This window comes from Cherax quadricarinatus, chromosome 55 (assembly GCF_038502225.1).
Source record: "Cherax quadricarinatus isolate ZL_2023a chromosome 55, ASM3850222v1, whole genome shotgun sequence".
NCBI classification, from domain to species: domain Eukaryota; kingdom Metazoa; phylum Arthropoda; class Malacostraca; order Decapoda; family Parastacidae; genus Cherax; species Cherax quadricarinatus.
The window spans coordinates 19,430,520-19,453,357 of record NC_091346.1 but is presented as its reverse complement, the minus strand read 5'-3'; the positions used below and the strand labels follow the sequence as shown (position 1 = coordinate 19,453,357).

At 41.1% G+C, this 22,838-nt stretch overlaps 1 protein-coding gene and 1 pseudogene across 3 annotated transcripts in view; both read left to right on the top strand.

The window, feature by feature from the left end:
• The window catches only part of LOC128698935 (monocarboxylate transporter 10-like protein kar), a gene marked incomplete at its 3' end in the record, with an annotated part of 184,905 nt that overhangs the window by 13,791 nt on the left and 148,276 nt on the right, over positions 1 to 22,838 (top strand). For 2 of the 3 annotated variants that reach the window (XM_070096890.1, XM_070096888.1), the window contains 1 exon segment: positions 14,151 to 14,281. 3 annotated transcript variants of the gene reach the window in all.
• Positions 10,983 to 11,101, top strand: LOC128699037 (5S ribosomal RNA; annotated as a pseudogene).

The window sequence follows — 22,838 nt, the reverse complement described above, 5'->3', positions numbered from 1 at the left end:
GTGTTTCGCTCTATTTTGTGGCCAGAATTTGTTTTGTACTCTGATGACGATTTAATTTCCTCATGTTTACCATATCTGAGTAATTGAAATTTCTCATCGTTGAACTTCATATTGTTTTCTGCAGCCCACTGAAAGATTTGGTTGATGTCTGCCTGGAGCTTTGCAGTGTCTGCAATGGAAGACACTGTCATGCAGATTCGGGTGTCATCTGCAAAGGAAGACACGGTGCTGTGGCTGACATCCTTGTCTATGTCGGATATAAGGATGAGGAACAAGATGGGAGCGAGTACTGTGCCTTGTGGAACAGAGCTTTTCACCGTAGCTGCCTCGGACTTTACTCTGTTGACGACTACTCTCTGTGTTCTGTTAGTGAGGAAATTATAGATCCATCGACCGACTTTTCCTGTTATTCCTTTAGCACGCATTTTGTGCGCTATTACGCCATGGTCACACTTGTCGAAGGCTTTTGCAAAGTCTGTATATATTACATCTGCATTCTTTTTGTCTTCTAGTGCATTTAGGACCTTGTCGTAGTGGTCCAATAGTTGAGACAGACAGGAGCGACCTGTTCTAAACCCATGTTGCCCTGGGTTGTGTAACTGATGGGTTTCTAGATGCGTGGTGATCTTGCTTCTTAGGACCCTTTCAAAGATTTTTATGATATGGGATGTTAGTGCTATTGGTCTGTAGTTCTTTGCTGTTGCTTTACTGCCCCCTTTGTGGAGTGGGGCTATGTCTGTTGTTTTTAGTAACTGTGGGACGACCCCCGTGTCCATGCTCCCTCTCCATAGGATGGAAAAGGCTCGTGATAGGGGCTTCTTGCAGTTCTTGATGAACACAGAGTTCCATGAGTCTGGCCCTGGGGCAGAGTGCATGGGCATGTCATTTATCGCCTGTTCGAAGTCATTTGGCGTCAGGATAACATCGGATAGGCTTGTGTTAATCAAATTTTGTGGCTCTCTCATAAAAAATTCATTTTGATCTTCGACTCTCAGTCTGGTTAGCGGCTTGCTAAAAACTGAGTCATATTGGGACTTGAGTAGCTCACTCATTTCCTTGCTGTCATCTGTGTAGGACCCATCTTGTTTAAGTAGGGGCCCAATACTGGACGTTGTTCTCGATTTTGATTTGGCATAGGAGAAGAAATACTTTGGGTTTCTTTCGATTTCATTTATGGCTTTTAGTTCTTCCCGCGATTCCTGACTCCTAAAGGATTCTTTTAGCTTAAGTTCGATGCTTGCTATTTCTCTGACCAGTGTCTCCCTGCGCATTATATATGTGCTTCTTCAGTACTGTGTAGTCACAGTTGATTATTGTTCACTGCCTGTATCTTGTTACATATTGCTTATGTACCCATATATTTTTGTACCTGAGTTTTAAATAAAATATAAAAAAGAATGGCACCCAGGTGTTTCACATGTGTCGTACTCAACTTTACACCTGGTGGATAGGGGTCCATGAGCTACAACTAATATAGTGTAGCACAAGGAATGTAGTGGAGGACAATAGCAAGTGTTGCTCCAGATTAGGTACGGTAACTGGGACAGGTGTGGCTGGTTTTGTGTGTACACTCACCTACTTATCTTAAGTGGTTACAGGGGTGGAGTGTGTGTACTAACTTATTTGTGGTTGCAGGGGTCGATTCACAGCTCCTAGCCCTGCCTCTTTGCTGGTCGTTACTAGGGCCACTCTCTCCCTGCTCACAGTGTGTGCGTGTACTTGTACTCACCTAGTTATGTTTTCACAGGTTGATTCATGGCTCCTGGTCCCGCTTCCAAACTCTAATCGACAGGTTTCACTGATTTCTGGCCTCTAGTGCCTGATCATCTCTACTATTCTTAAAGCTGTTTAGAACCTATATGAGGCCTGGTCATGGGCCGGGCTGAGGGGGTGTTGACCCCCACAACACCCTGCATCTAAAGCAGTCCACTTGCCACCTAATACATGAAAAAATGTTTGAGTTCCCTGAGTTTTTCCTCGTAGCTGATTGTCTAAGTTGCAACACTAATCTCCTTACAAACCTCTTTATTTTCTCCAATTTCTTCATGTACGTGACAAGGTGCTGGCTCCATGCTGGTTCCGCATACTCCAAGACGGGCAGAATGTATATTGCCGGTGTAAGCAAGTCTATTGAGCTACAAGTTTATACAGTTTTTAGGTTACTGCGATTGTCTTGCATAGTAACATACCGGCCTGTGTTAATTACCCAAGATAATCCCCCCCCCCAAAAAAAACTCAAGACTTTTAATTAAATTTAAAATTGAAATTATTTATTTATTAAGGACCATAAAAGTACGGTAGCTGTACATTCAAAATAATTATATATTGAGTTTGATCTTATTAGAACACAGATATAATTTGACCTCCTTGTTCCTGACCCGCTGTGATTGTTATTTTCTGACGTTGCGACATATGTCTTCACCTTCTTGCGTATTGGTAGATTAGATTAGATTTTGCCACCGAAGTGGCTAATTTATTGTGCACCCCATATCCATCCTGTGGACGGTAGCGCGAGAGCATATGGATACACAAAAGGCCTAGGAACTAGGCCCCAAAGGGTTAACAGGAATACATATGGATTTATATCTACATATCTATAGTTCACTTATCTGTTGGTAATTATGGTCGAAACGATAGATTATTCGAAGAATTATTATTAATCTTGTTTTGGGTTTATTACGAGTCTAGCCTTGTTGAGACATTGATAGAAAATTATTCAGCCTTTCATGTATACATGTAGATACTAAATATGATCTGGTTATAATCCCAGATCTCTAGTATGATGGTATTTCGGTCAAAGGACAACTAGACCTGACCTCGATCCAACTACTTGTTACGGAAAAAAAATCCATTATAGGCTAAATATGTAAAGGGATTCATTCAAGAACTGCCTGGAGTTATCTGCACTCTTTAGTTGTGTAACCCAGGAATACAAAAGTTTCTCTTTGTAACATTGGCTAATACATTACCAAGTACAATGAGACGGATTGTTGGTTAATACATTACCAAGTACAATGAGACGGGTTGTTGGGTAATACATTACCAAGTACAATGAGACGGATTGTTGGTTAATACATTACCAAGTACAATGAGACGGGTTGTTGGTTAATACATTACCAAGTACAATGAGACGGATTGTTGGTTAATACATTACCAAGTACAATGAGACGGATTGTTGGTTAATACATTACCAAGTACAATGAGACGGGCTGTTGGTTAATACATTACCAAGTACAATGAGACGGATTGTTGGTTAATACATTACCAAGTACAATGAGACGGGCTGTTGGTTAATACATTACCAAGTACAATGAAACGGATTGTTGGTTAATACATTACCAAGTACAATGAGACGGATTCTTGGTTAATACATTACCAAGTACAATGAGACGGGCTGTTGGTTAATACATTACCAAGTACAATGAGACGGATTGTTGGTTAATACATTACCAAGTACAATGAGACGGATTGTTGGTTAATACATTACCAAGTACAATGAAACGGATTGTTGGTTAATACATTACCAAGTACAATGAGACGGGTTGTTGGTTAATACATTACCAAGTACAATGAAACGGATTGTTGGTTAATACATTACCAAGTACAATGAAACGGATACATAGTGTATACATAGTGTATACATAGTGTATAGTGTATACTACAGTGGCTCCCTAGTATATTGATGATAAAGGCTAAAGTGTCATTTGAAAACAGGTGAATTTGTAAATGAAGTGATAAGCCTATAGAGGCAGGTGCCAGAAGTCGCCAGAAACTTACCACAGGTCAGCTGTTTTTAATAATCTTCCTGGCTTGCTAGTGTACTCGCATATAATCTAGTGATACCAGTGAATAGCAGAATACAGTGTTGTAGTAGCAACTAACCAGTATTATAATGGTACTTAGTGGAGTGGAGTGACTTTCATTAGTTTCTTTTTCTTGAAATACGAGACGTTACTGTGAATTTCATATAACCTGTAGTTACCAGCGGTCGCAATATACACAACGAGAAGCAATTATTACTACAGAAAAAGCGTCCTTCCTCCAAAATTTGCACCAGTCAACTATAGTGATAATATAGCATTTATTGTGGTGGAGACGGAAAAAAACAAAAATAGAAAAGCCAGATACAGCGATTAATAAACAAAGAGGTCGACTGTACGTCATTGTAGGAGCTGCCAGATATCACCGGCTCTTCAACACGCAAGTTATATTTTTGTATCAGTCAAATCACATATTACTCGGGTAGATAATTTCCAGTAGATCCTTCATGTGTTAGCTCAAATCACCGACCAGTATGTTTTAAATAAGTGACCCACTGATCAGAGCAGATCGACTGGTCCGAACCCTTGACTGGTCCGAACCCTTGACTGGTCCGAACCCGGGACTGGTTTCAAACAGTTTCGTTGGACAATAAAGCAGACTGTAAACAGATGGGTTTGTAGGCGCCCTTATAAACACAAACATTAAAAATCAGGAACGTGACGGTAAGCTGTCCAATATACAAAAAGAGTTAGAAACAGAAATACAAATAGCTAGAGCTTCATTTAAGGTTATTAATATAATATTCAAGAGGTTGCTAGTAGAATTGCAGTAAATCAACCATTCAAATCATTATGAAGCTGTGTGTAGTCTGTGGTCAGTCAAACAAACGGGCTTCCACATGGATAAATTGTCATTTTTGTGGAAATTGGTGTCACGCTCCTTGTGCAGATATCCCAGAACTAGCTACAAGCAGTATTAAAACAGAGAAGTGTTTTTGGGTATGCCCATATGAGGAAAATCTGTGGACTAAAATCACAAGGGTATTGAAAGAGGACAACATCAAAGCTGCTTTCATAGAAAACCTGGAAGCTTTCTACAACAGATGGGAACATAAAAAGTCTGGGCTGAATGGTACTGCCCTTGATACTGGCCATGTAGTCACAAACTGTAAGGCTGGAGGTGATGTCCTGGTAGTCAGTAAATGTGGGGCTGATAGTGCTGTCCTGGGAGACAGTAATGGTGAAGCTGGAGGTGCTGTCCTGGGAGACAGTAATGGTGAAGCTGGAGGTGCTGTCCTGGGAGACAGAAATGGTGAAGCTGGAGATACTGTCCTGGGAGACAGTAATGGTGAAGCTGGAGATTTTGTCCAGGTAGTCGGGAATTATACGCAGGAAGGAATACATATAAATGACCTCATAGAGGACAGGAGCCATAGTAGGGAAACAAGTGTAGTCAAAGATAAGATAAAACCAATATTGCAAACTAGAAATACCGCAGGAAATAGCAAACAAGAGGACTCCAATAGCAATAGTGAGGATAAATTACCAAAAACAACTGGTGGGAGCTCCATTGTTGGTGCTAGGGAGGATAGGAATAAGACAGGGAAACATGCACCAACAGGGAATACAGTCACAGAAACCCAAGGCTAACGGAAACCAAGCCTGTGCACATACTATGCACTTGGTATCTGCTGGCATGGGAAATCTGGAAAAACAGATGGGACATGCAACTATGACCACCCTAGAAAATGTCATGCCCATATGACAACAGGAAAATGCAAACTCCCTTCCTGTAAGCTTTTTCACCCTGAAATGCGTACCTCTTCAGTACAGGAAAGACTGTGCTATAACTTAAATTGCCAGGCATACCATCTAAAGGGGACAAAAAGATACAAAACATCCAGGCCATGGGAAAACCTGGGTAGCCACAGCCACTCAAGAGGGAGAGGTTTTTTAGTGCCAGGAAGGAAAAAAAACTGGCAGGAAATGGCAGAAATCGTACACCAAATCCAGTCATTCCTGGAGTGGAACCACAGTCGATGGCCTCCACTCCAAACCAACAGATACAGATACTAATGCCGGAAAAAAAATCCCCCCCCAGTACCAACAATACCACCAGTCCGATAACATTCTTCTTTGCAAATATACAGGGTCTAAAGCCAGCAACAAACAACAAAATACCTTTCATCCGTGGACTGCTTGCAGAGGCAAAGGCAATGTTCGCGGCTTTCACTGAGACCCACATAAAGGATCACTTGGACAACGAAATATGGATCCCAGGTTACAACCTATACAGATGTGACAGAGTGAACAGGCAAAAGGGGGGGGGGGTTGGCCTGTACATTGCAGAGTCACTTGTTTGCACAGAACTGCTTAATGCCTCAAATGACGTAGTGGAAGTTTTAGCAGTAAAGGTCGAGAACCAAAACCTAGTCATTGTGGTAGTCTACAAGCCTCCGGATGCAACATCCCAGCAATTCCAGGAACAGCTGTTAAAAATTGACCACTGTCTGGAAAATCTTCCAGCTCCTGCACCCAACATCTTGCTCCTGGGGGATTTCAACTTAAGGCACCTAAAATGGAGGAATATAGCAAATAATATTGTTGCAGTAATAACACCAGGAGGCAGCTCTGATGAAAACTCACACTCACACGAGCTTTTAAATCTCTGCACAAAATTCAATTTAAACCAGCAAATAATAGAGCCTACTAGACTGGAGAATACACTAGACCTCATCTTCACTAACAATGATGATCTGATAAGAAATGTCACCATATCAAAAACAATATACTCAGATCACAACATAATTGAGGTTCAGACATGTATGCGTGGAGCCCCAGACCGACAAAATGAGACTAGTCACGAGGGAGCATTCACCAAATTCAACTTCAATAACAAAAACATAAAGTGGGACCAAGTAAACCAAGTCCTAACCGATATAAGCTGGGAAGATATACTAAGCAACACAGACCCAAACTTATGCCTAGAACAGATTAACTCGGTGGCACTCGATGTATGCACAAGGCTTATTCCTCTAAGAAAAAGGAGGAGTAGATGTCAAATAGAAAGAGACAGGCGCTCCCTTTACAGGCGACGGAAAAGAATAACAGAGCGGCTAAAAGAGGTCAATATATCTGAAATGCGCAGGGAGACACTGGTCAGAGAAATAGCAAGCATCGAACTTAAGCTAAAAGAATCCTTTAGGAGTCAGGAATCGCGGGAAGAACTAAAAGCCATAAATGAAATCGAAAGAAACCCTAAGTATTTCTTCTCCTATGCCAAATCAAAATCGAGAACAACGTCCAGTATTGGGCCCCTACTTAAACAAGATGGGTCCTACACAGATGACAGCAAGGAAATGAGTGAGCTACTCAAGTCCCAATATGACTCAGTTTTTAGCAAGCCGCTAACCAGACTGAGAGTCGAAGATCAAAATGAATTTTTTATGAGAGAGCCACAAAATTTGATTAACACAAGCCTATCCGATGTTATCCTGACGCCAAATGACTTCGAACAGGCGATAAATGACATGCCCATGCACTCTGCCCCAGGGCCAGACTCATGGAACTCTGTGTTCATCAAGAACTGCAAGAAGCCCCTATCACGAGCCTTTTCCATCCTATGGAGAGGGAGCATGGACACGGGGGTCGTCCCTCAGTTACTAAAAACAACAGACATAGCCCCACTCCACAAAGGGGGCAGTAAAGCAACAGCAAAGAACTACAGACCAATAGCACTAACATCCCATATCATAAAAATCTTTGAAAGGGTCCTAAGAAGCAAGATCACCACCCATCTAGAAACCCATCAGTTACACAACCCAGGGCAACATGGGTTTAGAACAGGTCGCTCCTGTCTGTCTCAACTACTGGATCACTACGACAAGGTCCTAAATGCACTAGAAGACAAAAAGAATGCAGATGTAATATATACAGACTTTGCAAAAGCCTTCGACAAGTGTGACCATGGCGTAATAGCGCACAAAATGCGCGCTAAAGGAATAACAGGAAAAGTCGGTCGATGGATCTATAATTTCCTCACTAACAGAACACAGAGAGTAGTCGTCAACAGAGTAAAGTCCGAGGCAGCTACGGTGAAAAGCTCTGTTCCACAAGGCACAGTACTAGCTCCCATCTTGTTCCTCATCCTCATATCCGACATAGACAAGGATGTCAGCCACAGCACCGTGTCTTCCTTTGCAGATGACACCCGAATCTGCATGACAGTGTCTTCCATTGCAGACACTGCAAGGCTCCAGGCGGACATCAACCAAATCTTTCAGTGGGCTGCAGAAAACAATATGAAGTTCAACGATGAGAAATTTCAATTACTCAGATATGGTAAACATGAGGAAATTAAATCTTCATCAGAGTACAAAACAAATTCTGGCCACAAAATAGAGCGAAACACCAACGTCAAAGACCTGGGAGTGATTATGTCGGAGGATCTCACCTTCAAGGACCATAACATTGTATCAATCGCATCTGCTAGAAAAATGACAGGATGGATAATGAGAACCTTCAAAACTAGGGAGGCCAAGCCCATGATGACACTCTTCAGGTCACTTGTTCTATCTAGGCTGGAATATTGCTGCACTCTAACAGCACCTTTCAAGGCAGGTGAAATTGCCGACCTAGAAAATGTACAGAGAACTTTCACGGCGCGCATAACGGAGATAAAACACCTCAATTACTGGGAGCGCTTGAGGTTTCTAAACCTGTATTCCCTGGAACGCAGGAGGGAGAGATACATGATTATATACACCTGGAAAATCCTAGAGGGACTAGTACCGAACTTGCACACGAAAATCACTCACTACGAAAGCAAAAGACTTGGCAGACGATGCACCATCCCCCCAATGAAAAGCAGGGGTGTCACTAGCACGTTAAGAGACCATACAATAAGTGTCAGGGGCCCGAGACTGTTCAACTGCCTCCCAGCACACATAAGGGGGATTACCAACAGACCCCTGGCAGTCTTCAAGCTGGCACTGGACAAGCACCTAAAGTCAGTTCCTGATCAGCCGGGCTGTGGCTCGTACGTTGGTTTGCGTGCAGCCAGCAGCAACAGCCTGGTTGATCAGGCGCTGATCCACCAGGAGGCCTGGTCACAGACCGGGCCGCGGGGGCGTTGACCCCCGAAACTCTCTCCAGGTAAACTCCAGGTAATACATTACCAAGTACAATGAGACGGGTTGTTGGTTAATACATTACCAAGTACAATGAAACGGATTGTTGGTTAATACATTACCAAGTACAATGAGACGGATTGTTGGTTAATACATTACCAAGTACAATGAGACGGATTGTTGGTTAATACATTACCAAGTACAATGAGACGGGTTGTTGGTTAATACATTACCAAGTACAATGAGACGGGTTGTTGGGTAATACATTACCAAGTACAATGAGACGGATTGTTGGTTAATACATTACCAAGTACAATGAGACGGGTTGTTGGTTAATACATTACCAAGTACAATGTGACGGGTTGTTGGTTAATACATTACCAAGTACAATGAGACGGGTTGTTGGTTAATACATTACCAAGTACAATGAAACGGATTGTTGGGTAATACATTACCAAGAACAATGAGACGGATTGTTGGTTAATACATTACCAAGTACAATGAGACGGGTTGTTGGTTAATACATTACCAAGTACAATGAGACGGGTTGTTGGTTAATACATTACCAAGTACAATGAAACGGATTGTTGGTTAATACATTACCAAGTACAATGAGACGGGTTGTTGGTTAATACATTACCAAGTACAATGAGACGGGTTGTTGGGTAATACATTACCAAGTACAATGAGACGGGTTGTTGGGTAATACATTACCAAGTACAATGAGACGGGTTGTTGGTTAATACATTACCAAGTACAATGTGACGGGTTGTTGGGTAATACATTACCAAGAACAATGAGACGGGTTGTTGGGTAATACATTACAATGTAAGTACAATGAGACGGGTTGTAAACGATGAATTGATCAATTATAAATAAATCATCCTGGAATTACATCAGTCCAGTAACTTACATAATAATGAGTGCTGGAACTATGGTGAAGTTTATGACATTTCTGTGAGATTTAACAGAGATTTAATAAGTGTTTTTTAACAGAATTCATAAAGATGTTGACTGATCAAAACATTAGCCATATTTAGAAAGCCAGTGCCAAATTTTTGGGTCTTTTTTATCTGCGAGGATCTCTTCTGGTCTCTCTTGAGCCAAGATTGAAGTATTATCTGCTCGGAGTTGTTGAAATAGTTGAGTCAACACATGGAATGAGGAGTATATACCTGGAGTTTACCTGGAGAGAGTTCCGGGGGTCAACGCCCCCTCGGCCCGGTCTGTGACCAGGCCTCCTGGTGGATCAGAGCCTGATCAACCAGGCTGTTACTGCTGGCTGCACGCAATCCAACGTACGAGCCACAGCCCGGCTGTTCAGGTATCGACTTAAGGTGCTTGTCCAGTGCCAGCTTGAAGACTGCCAGGGGTCTATTGGAAATCCCCCTTATGTATGCTGGGAGGCAGCTGAACAGTCTCGGGCCCCTGACACTTATTGTATTTTCTCTTAACGTGCTAGTGACACCCCTGCTTTTCATTGGGGGGATGTTGCATCGTCTGCCAAGTCTTTTGCTTTCGTTGTGAGTGATTTTCGTGTGCAAGTTCGGTACTAGTCCCTCTAGGATTTTCCAGGTGTATATAATCATGTATCTCTCCCGCCTGCGTTCCAGGGAATACAGGTTTAGGAACCTCAAGCGCTCCCAGTAATTGAGGTGTTTTATCTCCGTTATGCGCGCCGTGAAGGTTCTCTGTGCATTTTCTAGGTCAGCAATTTCACCTGCCTGAAAGGTGCTGTTAGTGTGCAGCAATATTCCAGCCTAGATATAACAAGCGACCTGAAGAGTGTCATCATGGGCTTGCCATCCCTAGTTTTGAAGGTTCTCATTATCCATTCTGTCATTTTTCTAGCATAACAAGAAAAATATTTCACCCAGAGGGCGGCAGGTTCCCAACCACTGGTGCAGGAACTGGGCCTCAAATTATTATAATCCCACAGGATGGGTATGGGGTGCATATTGAACTATTAAAAAAAAGAAATGCTAAACTGGGCCGCAAAGTTTTGACAACTGAACAGGTTACAATGGTAATGAACTATTTACATGTTTATATCTGGTCACATTCGTAATGAGCTGAGGTATGAATAGAGTGAGTGAACGGTCATAACACGTTGAACGCATTGCTTCTCGTCCGATCAGCGAAGTTAAGCAACGTTGGGTTTGGTTAGTACTTGGATGGGTGACTGCCTGGGAACACCAAATGCTGTTGCCATAAAAGCTTTTGGGGTGGGTCATTGGTCTAATCCGGGGGTGGGACATGGACCTGCTCCGCATGGGTCAGTAGGCCTATTGTAGTGTTCCTTCTTTCTTATGTTCTTATGTTCTAATACCTGGTGCGCAGGGATGTTTGAGCCTTGAGGAACATAATAGAGGACTTATGAGAGAATGGGTTAAGATAAGATTTTCTTCGGATTTTTAACCTCGGTGGGTTAGCCACCCAGGATAACCCAAGAAAGTCAGTGCGTCATCGAGGACTGTCTGTCTTATTTCCATTGTGGTCCTCAGTCTTGTCCCCCAGGATGCGATCCATACCAGTCGACTAACACCCAGGTACCTATTTGCTGCTAGGTGAACAGGACAACAGGTGTAAGGAAACACATCGAAATGATTCCACCAGCCGGGAATCGAACCTGGGCCCTCCGTGTGTGAAGCGGGAGCTTTAGCCACCAGGCTATATTCCCAAGGATTTGCCGTCGTCCTGCCTGTCAGTCGGTGTATTGTTTATTTTTATGCTAAAAAAGAACATCTTTTGCTGTGTTCTCGAACATTATATAGAAGGTCTTGTCAAAATGAGTTCGAATTTGTTAGTTGTGGCCCAAATAAATATTTTAGCAAGCTTAACATACTACGTTGTCAAGTGTAGGCAGATTAAGATTTGAAATAAGAAAAAGTTGTGTCATCATCTAACAGAATTGATTTAGGTTCCTGTGAAGCATTTGGAAAGTCATGATGAAGACTAGAAATAGCAGATGGTCGACGACACTACCCTGAGGAACTCCAATATTGATTAAGAGCAGTTTTAATAGTCACAGTGTTGTTGCCGGTAACTTTATTCAGGTATACACAAATACAGTTACATAGATTATCCTGCCATACATGAAATCTAACTTGTCACTCAGGTTATTATTATTATTATTATTATTATTATTATTATTATTATTATTATTATTATTATTATAATCAAGGGGAAGCGCTAAACCCGTAGGACTATACAGCGCCTATGGGGGGGGATGGAAGGTATTCAGGGTTAATTCAGGGAACTGGAGCACAGCTCCAGTTCCCTAGATCAAGAGTCCCTCACCAGCATCAAGGAACCTTCCTTGAGGGGTCACTCAGGTTAGATTTCATGTATAACAGAGCATGAATTCTTATTCCATAATCTTTTAATTTAAACAGTAGAATGTTGTGGTCTACTGGATATTCGTTATTTTCAAGAATAGTTGATAAGTATATTTATGTACAGGTACACATTAGTACAATTATCATACTTAGTAGCATGTGTGAATTACATGGGATAACCCCAAAAAATCAAAGATGACTTATATCCACAGGGGTTATTGTACTTATTTCCACTGGGGTCCTTGTACTTATTTCCATTGGGGGTCCTTGTACTTATATCCACCGGGGCCCTTGTACTTATATCCACCGGGGCTCTTGTACTTATATCCAACGGGGCCCTTGTACTTATATCTACCGGGGTCCTGGTACTTACATCTACCGGGGTCCTTGTATTTATATCCACTGGGATTATTATACTTATTTCCACTGGGGATCCTTGTACTTATATCCGCCGGGGTCCTTGTACTTATATCCACCAGGGCCCTTGTACATATATACACCGGGGCCCTTGTACTTATATCCACCGGGGCCCTTGTACTTACATCTACCGGGGTCCTGGTACTTACATCTACTGGGGTCCTGGTACTTACATCTACCGGGGCCCTTGTACTTACATCTACCGGGGTCCTGGTACTTACATCTACCGGGGTCCTGGTACTTACATCTACCGGGATCCTGGTACTTACATCTACCGGGGTCCTGGTACTTACATCTACCGGGGTCCTGGTACTTACATCCACCGGGGTCCTGGTACTTACATTTACCGGGGTCCTGGTACTTACGTCCACCGGGGCCCTGGTACTTACATCCACCGGGGTCCTGGTACTTACATCCACCCGGGTCCTGGTACTTACATTTACCGGGGTCCTGGTACTTACGTCCACCGGGGTCCTGGTACTTACATCCACTGGGGTCCTGGTACTGAGGTATCACCGGGGTCCTGGTACTTACATCCACCTGGGTCCTGGTACTGAGGTATCACCGGGGTCCTGGTACTGAGGTATCACCGGGGTCTTGGTACTGAGGTATCACTGGGGTCCTGGTACTGAGGTATCACTGGGGTCCTGATACTGAGGTATCACCGGGGTCCTGGTACTGAGGTATCACCGGGGTCCTGGTACTGAGGTATCACCGGGGTCCTGGTACTGAGGTATCACCTGGGTCCCACACAAATCTCGATTCAGGTTCCCGAAAGCCGTCCTTGGAATAGATCTATTTTTGCATATGCTGCTGGAGTTAAGTAACTTACAGGAGGCACCTGAATCAATGTCTAAAGTAGTGTTTGAAGTAATGTTTGAAGCAATGTTTGAAGCAATGTTTGAAGCAATGTTTGAAGCAGTGTTTGAAGCAATATTTGAAGCAATGTTTGAAGCAGTGTTTGAAGCAATATTTGAAGCAATGTTTGAAGCAGTGTTTGAAGCAATATTTGAAGCAATGTTTGAAGCAGTGTTTGAAGCAATATTTGAAACAATGTTTGAAGCAGTGTTTGAAGCAATGTTTGAAGCAGTGTCTGAAGCAATGTTTGAAGCAATGTTTGAAGCAATATTTGAAGCAGTATTTGAAACAATATTTGAAGCAATATTTGAAGCAGTGTTTGAAGCAATATTTGAAGCAATGTTTGAAGTAGTGTTTGAAGCAATATTTGAAGCAATGTTTGAAGCAGTGTTTGAAGCAATATTTGAAGCAATGTTTGAAGCAGTGTTTGAAGCAATATTTGAAGCAATGTTTGAAGCAATGTTTGAAGCAATGTTTGAAACAGTGTTTGAAGCAATATTTGAAGCAATGTTTGAAGCAATGTTTGAAGCAGTGTTTGAAACAGTATTTGAAGCAATGTTTGAAGCAGTGTTTGAAGCAATGTGTGAAACAATGTTTGAAGCAGTGTTTGAAGCAATATTTGAAGCAGTGTTTGAAGCAATATTTGAAGCAATGTTAGGTGTAGTGTTAGGTTGGTGGTGCGAGAACATCAGCTGGGAATGTTTCCCAGTGTGTTGCTGGAGGACACAGAGGGTGGACGTGCGCCTGCGCTACTCCTCAACTCCATCACACACGCCCTGTAAGTCCTCTTGTCATTACTGCACATCATCCTTCACACCATTTATCAGTGTAAAAGAGGTATCCTGGCGGGGAAGGATCGTACATTAGTGGAAGAAGCTGGAGATGTGTTAAATATGTGTGTGATTGTATGTACGGTGTATGGCAGTGAGTGGACATAGTGCCAGCAGGTGGATTATGGCACTGCTTGGCACTATATGAGTGCCAAGAATCAAGCAATGGGGTTGTAGGGGCAAGAATGATGTTAATGTGAGGTTGTTGAGGGTCAGTTGTAGTATTGATCTGGTGAGAGTAGTGCTGGTGACAGGTCGTGACTCAACACTCTATCATCACCTTTGTTTTTTTTTTTTGCTAATTTTATTTTTACGTTTTATAATAGGTAGGTAAGTGTATTCAGGTACAGGTACATATATAGTTACATAAATTATACATAGCAGCATATGTGTAGATTATCTAGGATAACCCAACAGAGTCAAAGTGACTTATTTCCGTTGGGGTCCTTTATACATAAGTCATTTTTTTAGTGATTTTGTGTGATAATTTATGTTAATTTTAAGCCAGGTAACCCAGGAAAGTCAGACAATGGGGCTTGCTTCACTGAGGGTTATTTTGTGTCCTTCAAAAAAAAAAAGTCAATTTCATTTTTAATTTTAGCATTTGGTAAGTTTATTTAGGTGCAGGTACACATAAGTACAGTTACACAGATTTACGTGGTTATAATTACTGTATATAATAACATATGGGTAAATTACTTACGATAAACTAAAAAAATCACCAAGTGACTTATGTCCACTGGAATCCTTGGTAGATTTGCTTTCCTGCAAGTCTAAAGGAAATAGGGTATATACACTGAAAGTATAATCTATGTATATTATATATGCCTAGAATTTGTTTTAATATCTGTTTTAGGGATTAAATTTTTCTTTAAGTTTATGTACATTTTTATTTAAAATATGCAATGATTTTACTGGCAACATTATAAATGTGTAGAGTGAAACAAACCATACCGCGGGCGGGGATAGAACCCGCGATCAGAGACTCTCTGTTCGCGGGTTCTATCCCCGCCCGTGGTATGGTTTGTTTGCAATTGTGTCATTACGATTTTGTGAGTAATGTGTAGAGTGGTTTAGATGGCACATACATGTTGTGGGCATACTAATACTCGCACCTTCAGCAACAGCCTAAAATGCGTAATAATTAACAACCTAATATTTACTGGCGGTTTCTACATAAGCTTCATCGAGGCAGAATTCCCTCAAGTAGCTGACTTTACAAACATGAGCAATTGCTTGCTATTATCATCTATAACTAAACCTACAAGAGTTTCTGAGACAAGTGCATCTTTAATTGACATTATCTGGACCAATATAATAGTTCCTCTCAAAGCACAGATCATCACAGACAGCACTACTGACCACTACCCCACCTTTCTCGTTACTAACTTATGTAAATTACCACAAGACACTAGTAAGCTCTCATTTCATCTCCATGATGAGACATCAGTAAATAACTTTATTTCAGCATTAAGTGACATTGGTGCAGAGAGTTTACTGACAATTGGGAAATTGATGAATAGGTCTGAATTTTTCTTCAAAAAGAACACAAAGCCTCTACAATAAATATTGTCCAGTTAAAACTAAACAGATCACAACAGAGAGACTGACTAGCTCATGGCTAACAAATAGCATCCTCGGGGCCACTGAAAAAAACATAACAATGAAAAACAGCTCAGATTAGGCATAATAAATAAGGAACAGACCAAGGAATATGTCAGTATTTACCAAGCTAATAAGAAAGTCTAAATAACTTTATTATGCTAGCTGGTTTCAGTAAATAAATGGAAATATGAAAAAGACCTGGAAAACCCTTTCCAAAATCCTAGGCTCTTGAAAACTGCCCAAAACCAGAAATGCAGTTTTAACTAAGCAAGATAAACCTCACATTCAGCCTGCAGAAACAACCAACATACTAAATGATTTCTTCTCTACTATAGGATCAAGACTAGCTAGCAGAATTATAATACAGTCACTGACAAACAAGACAGGAAACCTAACAAATTTACTGCCACTAATGTACCTACTATTGCAACATTTTTGAACAAATCGTTACAAACCGGAACTTTCCCAACAGTGTTTAAAATAGGAAGGGTTACCTCAACACACAAAGGAGGCACTTCAACTGAAATAAGTAACTGTTGACCAATACCCAACTTGCCATTGCTATCCAAAAATCTTTGGATTTAGTGTCTCAAAATATACTCAACCCCCTGCCAATCTGGCCTTAGGCCAAAACAAGTACAAATGGGCTAGTTGACCTGCTGCAGTGTTCCTTGTTTCTTATGTTCTTAACTCTCACATATACGTATTGTGCCATTTTATTTGTATTGCACTCTGAGCAACTTACTGTATCCTCACCATCTATTCAGTCACTCTACAAAACTGAAGATCATTGAATCAGTTTAAATATGTAATTCTTTTGTAATTGACCTTTTGTCATTAGCTACCTTTCTTATTGTATTTAAGATTGTACTTAACTGCACAAGACGTCCTGCTTAATTGTCTGTCTGATTCTTAAGTAATTAGTTGCCTGAAATGCATTGCTTAATTAGTGACTTTCTTCTGTGCCTGCTATTGTACTAATACAGTTAACTACATTTTTTGCATGTCTCACAGAAATAAACATTATTATAAACCATGTTAATTATAATAAGCCATGTAAATCCATTTGAACTATGTTTAAAATGATATGTAAGTAATACATGTATTGTATTTTGTTACTATATTTTTTATTTTTTAAATAAATAATGCAAAAATGTAATATTCATATTCACCTTTATCAAAAAATTACCTGTGTCATTTGTTCACCCTAGCAATTTTTCCACAACACACCACTCTAAGTCATACAGAGAATAAAATGACGTGAGTACAGGTCAGCCATCACTAATCCGGCATCATTGGGACCTGTAGTGTGCCGGATTAGTGAGTTTGCCAGATTACAGAGTCGTTAGGTTAGAATACACTTAATTAACCTATCAACAGAGAGACTGCTACATCTTCCTCATTTTTATCACTACTTTCTCCTCCACTGGCTTGCTGCTGTGGATTTACAACCATCGCCACAATTTCTGAGTCAGTATAATGATGAAATTTTAGTCAATATAATGATAAAATTTGAAATTATGCTAGCAGGATAACTGATTGCCGGATTAGTGATGGCCGACCTGTATATACTGTATGGTGTTTCAAGAGGTTCTGAGGTGAAATAAACAGATATGTGAGGCTATCAGTAGCTAACAAAGTGATCTGAAATGAATGTAGCATCAGGTTTGGGAAGAGTAAACCTTACTAAGACTTGAGAGTTTTGAGAAATTGTATTTGAAGTGGCTATTACTGCAGATTCTAAACATAAAATGTTATGATGGTTGCTTTCTTTGGTGATGAATCTTGCCTCTGGAAAATTTATGAGGTGATTCTCAGTATTGTGCAGTAAAAGTGCATGTATTATTACTGTTAAGATAAAATTTTTTTTTTTTTTTTAACCCGGGAGGATTAGCCACCCAGGATATCCCAAGAAAGTCATTGTGTCATTGAGGGCTGTCTGCCTTATTTCTATCGGAGTCCTTAAATCTTGTCCCCCAGGATGTGACCAACACCAGTCAACTAAGACCCAGGTGTCTATTTGCTTGCTAGGTGAACGAGACAGTAGGTGTAAGGAAACACGCCTAATGTTTCCACCCTTGTCTTGATGTGAGCAATAATGTGGAAAATTATTTTTATTTGCTGGTTTACGTTAGTCCTTGAACTTGAATTCAAACTTATAGTTCTCTTTACTGATCAAAACATAGAGGAAAGGGATCTGTCTGGTGTTTTCTTCCTCAGTAATAAACTTGTTGAAGGTTCCAATGTATTTCAGCCATGTTACATCTTGCAGGATGTGAATTTTGAGTATGCATTCCCAATGAGGCCTTTTATCTCAGGCATTGTCAGCACCCATATCAACTAGTTGATCCATTGGTTAAGCATCTTTCACAACTCTTGGGAGATTTTCTCAACAGGATGAACTACATACCAATAAGAAATACTGGAGGGCCCTGCTTGTACAGCAGGTTATGCTCTGGGCTACTGCTCTAAAGTGAATCATAGCTTTTTTTTCACTTTCAAATGCATATAAAAGCCTGATAACATATTTACACTATCATATACAGTGGAACCTCTACTTGCGAGTTTAATCCGTTCCATGACCTTGCTCACAACTGGATTTGCTTGTTTGCAGTCAATTTTCCTCATTTAAATTAATTGAAATGCAATTAATCCATTCCAGTGGAATTCTGTATTTCAATAATTTCGCTAATATCAACTCTAAGGCTTATTTATCCATCTCGCTTCATCTAATATGACATAATAAACAATATAAATAACATAGAAACCTCATATACACTCTAAAATGAGTAAAATATGTCATTCATGTAGTGGTATGGGCGGTTTCGGCGGTGGACGTGAGTTTGTCTGGAGACCGGGCAAAATACTTCATGAATAATTTCACTAATATCATCTATATGGCTTATTTATCTATCACAGTTCATCTGATATGACATAAACAATATAAGTAACATAGAAACATGATATATACTCTAGAATTAATAAAATATGTCATTCATGTAGTGGTATGGGTGGTGTCCGCGGCCGCAAGAGTTTGTCTGGAGACAGGGCAACATACTCCTTGAATATTCCGCTATCATCAACTCTATTGCTTATTTATCTATCACAGTTCATCTAATATGAAATAATAAACAATATAAATCACATAGAAACCTGATATATACTCTAGAATGAATAAAATGTGTCATTATGTAACAGTGGAGGCGGCCACAACCACTCCCTCTTTGTTGTGGTAAACACTGCCATCTAGCGACGGCCTTTTGAAGCCGTCTATTATTATAATTATTATATGTAGTACATTATTATTATATATGTATTATTATTATTATACATGTTATATATTATTATTATTATTATTGTATTATACTATTATTATTATACATATTATTATTATTATTATTATTATTATTATTATTATTAATATATAAAAAAATTGTAATTTTTATTCACACAAAAAATGTAAGATTTACTGTTATTTCTTATTGCAATAATTGCATAAATAATATCAACCCATTCACGACTGCATATTAGAATGGACAGTGATGTCATTTGTTTACTCAACCCTTTCAGGGTCCGTCCCGTAGATCTACGGCTTCACGTTGAGTGTCCAAACCATAGATCTACGCCAAAATTCTAGCGCCGTCAAATTTAGCGCAAAAATGCTCATAGGCCTACATGTGAGAGAACGGGTCTGCGTGGTGGGTGTGCGCCATAAACAAAAAATCTAGGCGCCCGCATAGCATTGTGGGAATGCCGGCTCAGTTACCCTTGTTCACCATGCCTCGTCGCAAGTCAGCTCTCACTCCCTGGAAAATTGGGACTCTCCTCTTCCTATCTGATAGTTCTGACACTGATGGAAGTGGAAATGAAGACGAATTCTACTGCTTTTACCTGTTAGTGACCGAAAAGAATGACCAGGATATTGATAATAGTGCAGAAAACTCTGACGATCCTCAACCTTCTACCTCTGGTGTGGGTACTCGTGACTCACGGTCGGTTGTTCCTCAACGCAAGAGAAAACTAATATTTTCGCGTGGCCAGGCCTCTGACTTCAGTAATGATGATGATAGTGACGTGGATTGTGATTTTATTGCGCTCGACGATCATTCGAGTAGTGATAGTGAGGAATCATATTCACCAGTGAAGCGTCGGTATGTTCGCCGCCGCATGCGCTCGGGTAGTGTACCCTATGCTGTGCCCAGGGGACGGAGTACATCCCGGAGTACATCCCAGAGTACAGTGGACCCCCGGTTAACGATATTTTTTCACTCCAGAAGTATGTTCAGGTGCCAGTACAGTGGACCCCCGCATACCGTACGCATCGCATACTGTACAATCCACATACCGGATGCTTTGATCGCAAAAATTTTGCCTTGCATACCGCCCAAAAACCCGCTCACTGCCCTTCGTCCGAGACGCGTCCAATGTGCGGCCTGAGCCACGCTCACATGTTCTGCCGGTGGCATTGTTTACCAGCCAGCCTCCGTGGTAACATCCAAGCATACAATCGGAACATTTCGTATTATTACAGTGTTTTTGGTGATTTTTTTCTGGAAAATAAGTGACCATGGGCCCCAAGAAAGCTTCTAGTGCCAACTCTACAGCAATAAGGGTGAGAATTACTATAGAGATGAAGAAAAAGATCATTGATAAGTATGAACGTGGAGTGCGTGTCTCCGAGCTGGCCAGGTTGTATAATAAACCCCAATCAACCATCGCTACTATTGGTGGTACAGCTGCTGCTGCACTGTCAGCTGCTGCTGCACTGTCAGCTGCTGCTGCTGTTGTACCACCGTCAGCTGCTGCTGCTGCTGTAGTACCGTCTGCTGCTGCTGTAGCATCGTCTGCTGCTGCTGTAGCATCGTCTGCTGCTGCTGTAGCATCGTCTGCTGCTGCTGTAGCATCGTCTGCTGCTGCTGTAGCATCGTCTGTTGCTGCTGTAGCATCGTCTGCTGCTGCTGTAGCATCGTCTGCTGCTGCTGTAGCATCGTCTGCTGCTGCTGTAGCATCGTCTGTTGCTGCTGTAGCATCGTCTGTTGCTGCTGTAGCATCGTCTGCTGCTGCTGTAGCATCGTCTGTTGCTGCTGTAGCATCGTCTGTTGCTGCTGTAGCATCGTCTGCTGCTGCTGTAGCATCGTCTGTTGCTGCTGTAGCATCGTCTGTTGCTGCTGTACCACCGTCAGCTGCTGCTGCTGTTGTACCACCGTCAGCTGCTGCTGCTGCTGTAGTACCGTCTGCTGCTGCTGTAGCATCGTCTACTGCTGCTGTAGCATCGTCTGCTGCTGCTGTAGCATCATCTGCTGCTGCTGTAGCATCGTTTGTTGCTGCTGTAGCATCGTCTGCTGCTGCTGTAGCATCGTCTGTTGCTGCTGTAGCATCGTCTGTTGCTGCTGTACCACCGTCAGCTGCTGCTGTAGCACCGTTGTTGGTGTGGCTTATTGAGAATACCAAGAAACAATTAACCCCAGAGGATTTGCCACCCAGGATAACCCAAAAAAGTCAGTGTCATCGAAGACTGTCTATATGTGTACGCAAATGGGGCAAACTCTTCTGCGCAACCAATTACAGTTGGTGTCCCACAGGGAAGTGTCCTTGGCCCTCTTCTCTTTCTCCTATACATAAATGACCTTCCAAATGCTTCGCAATTACTCAAACCCACACTATTTGCAGATGACACTACATACGTCTTCTCTCACCCGAGCCCAGTCACGCTAGCCAATACTGTAAATACCGAATTACAGAAAATATCTACCTGGATGAGGACTAACAAACTTACACTAAACATTGACAAAACCTACTTTATTCAGTTTGGTAACAGAGCTACAGATGTCCCTCTTAACATAATGATAAACGGATCACCTATCACAAAACTAACAGAGGGAAAATTCTTAGGAATCCACCTTGATAATAGACTCAAATTTCATACACATATACAACAAATTTCTAAGAAAATTTCCAAGACTGTAGGCATACTATCGAAGATACGGTACTATGTTCCACAGTCAGCCCTCCTGGCCCTATATCACTCTCTTATTTACCCCTATCTCACCTATGGAATTTGTGCATGGGGCTCAACAACAATTAACCATCTCAGACCACTAATTACTCAACAAAAGGCTGCAGTTAGAATAACAAATCCTCACTACAGGCAGCACACTCCACCAATATTCAATACACTAAACCTACTCACCATACAAAACATCCATACTTATTACTGCACCTATTACATACATAGAACACTTAACTCTGATATTAACCCTCCCCTCAAACATCTCCTTGCCAACCTCAACAGAACACATGACCATAACACAAGGCACAGATCACTCTTTGATGTTCCTCGTGTCCATCTCACACTATGCAAAAACTCAATGCACATAAAAGGCCCGAAAATCTGGAATTCATTACCTGTAAATATAAAAGAAACACTACCTGTTTATAAATTCAAGTCTCTTCTCAAAGATCACTTACTCACCCAAAACCAAATAAATACTGAATAACTGAACCTTATAAATTGTATATCTTAAATGTTTCTCACAATTATATCACATAAATGTTAAACTTAAAACCGAATCTAACTTTATTATTTTTTAAATACACTACCTAACAGAATACTCCATACGACTGAATGTACAACAATGCATGCAACCATATGACCTGTCTTTGTAATACTCACTTGTGCTTTATAGTAATCTGTTTACATTAATGTTGTATCACTGATTTCATCATTGCTTAGTTAATCTTAAGTTAATTTTAAGCCAGCCCGTAATGCTATGCATAGTATAAGTGGCTTTGGCATGCTGCTCTTATCTGTATTTTTTTTGTACCTCTGTATGTGTGCTCAAATTGGAAATAAATAAAATAAATAAAAATTGGGGTCCTTAATCTTGTCCCCCAGGATGC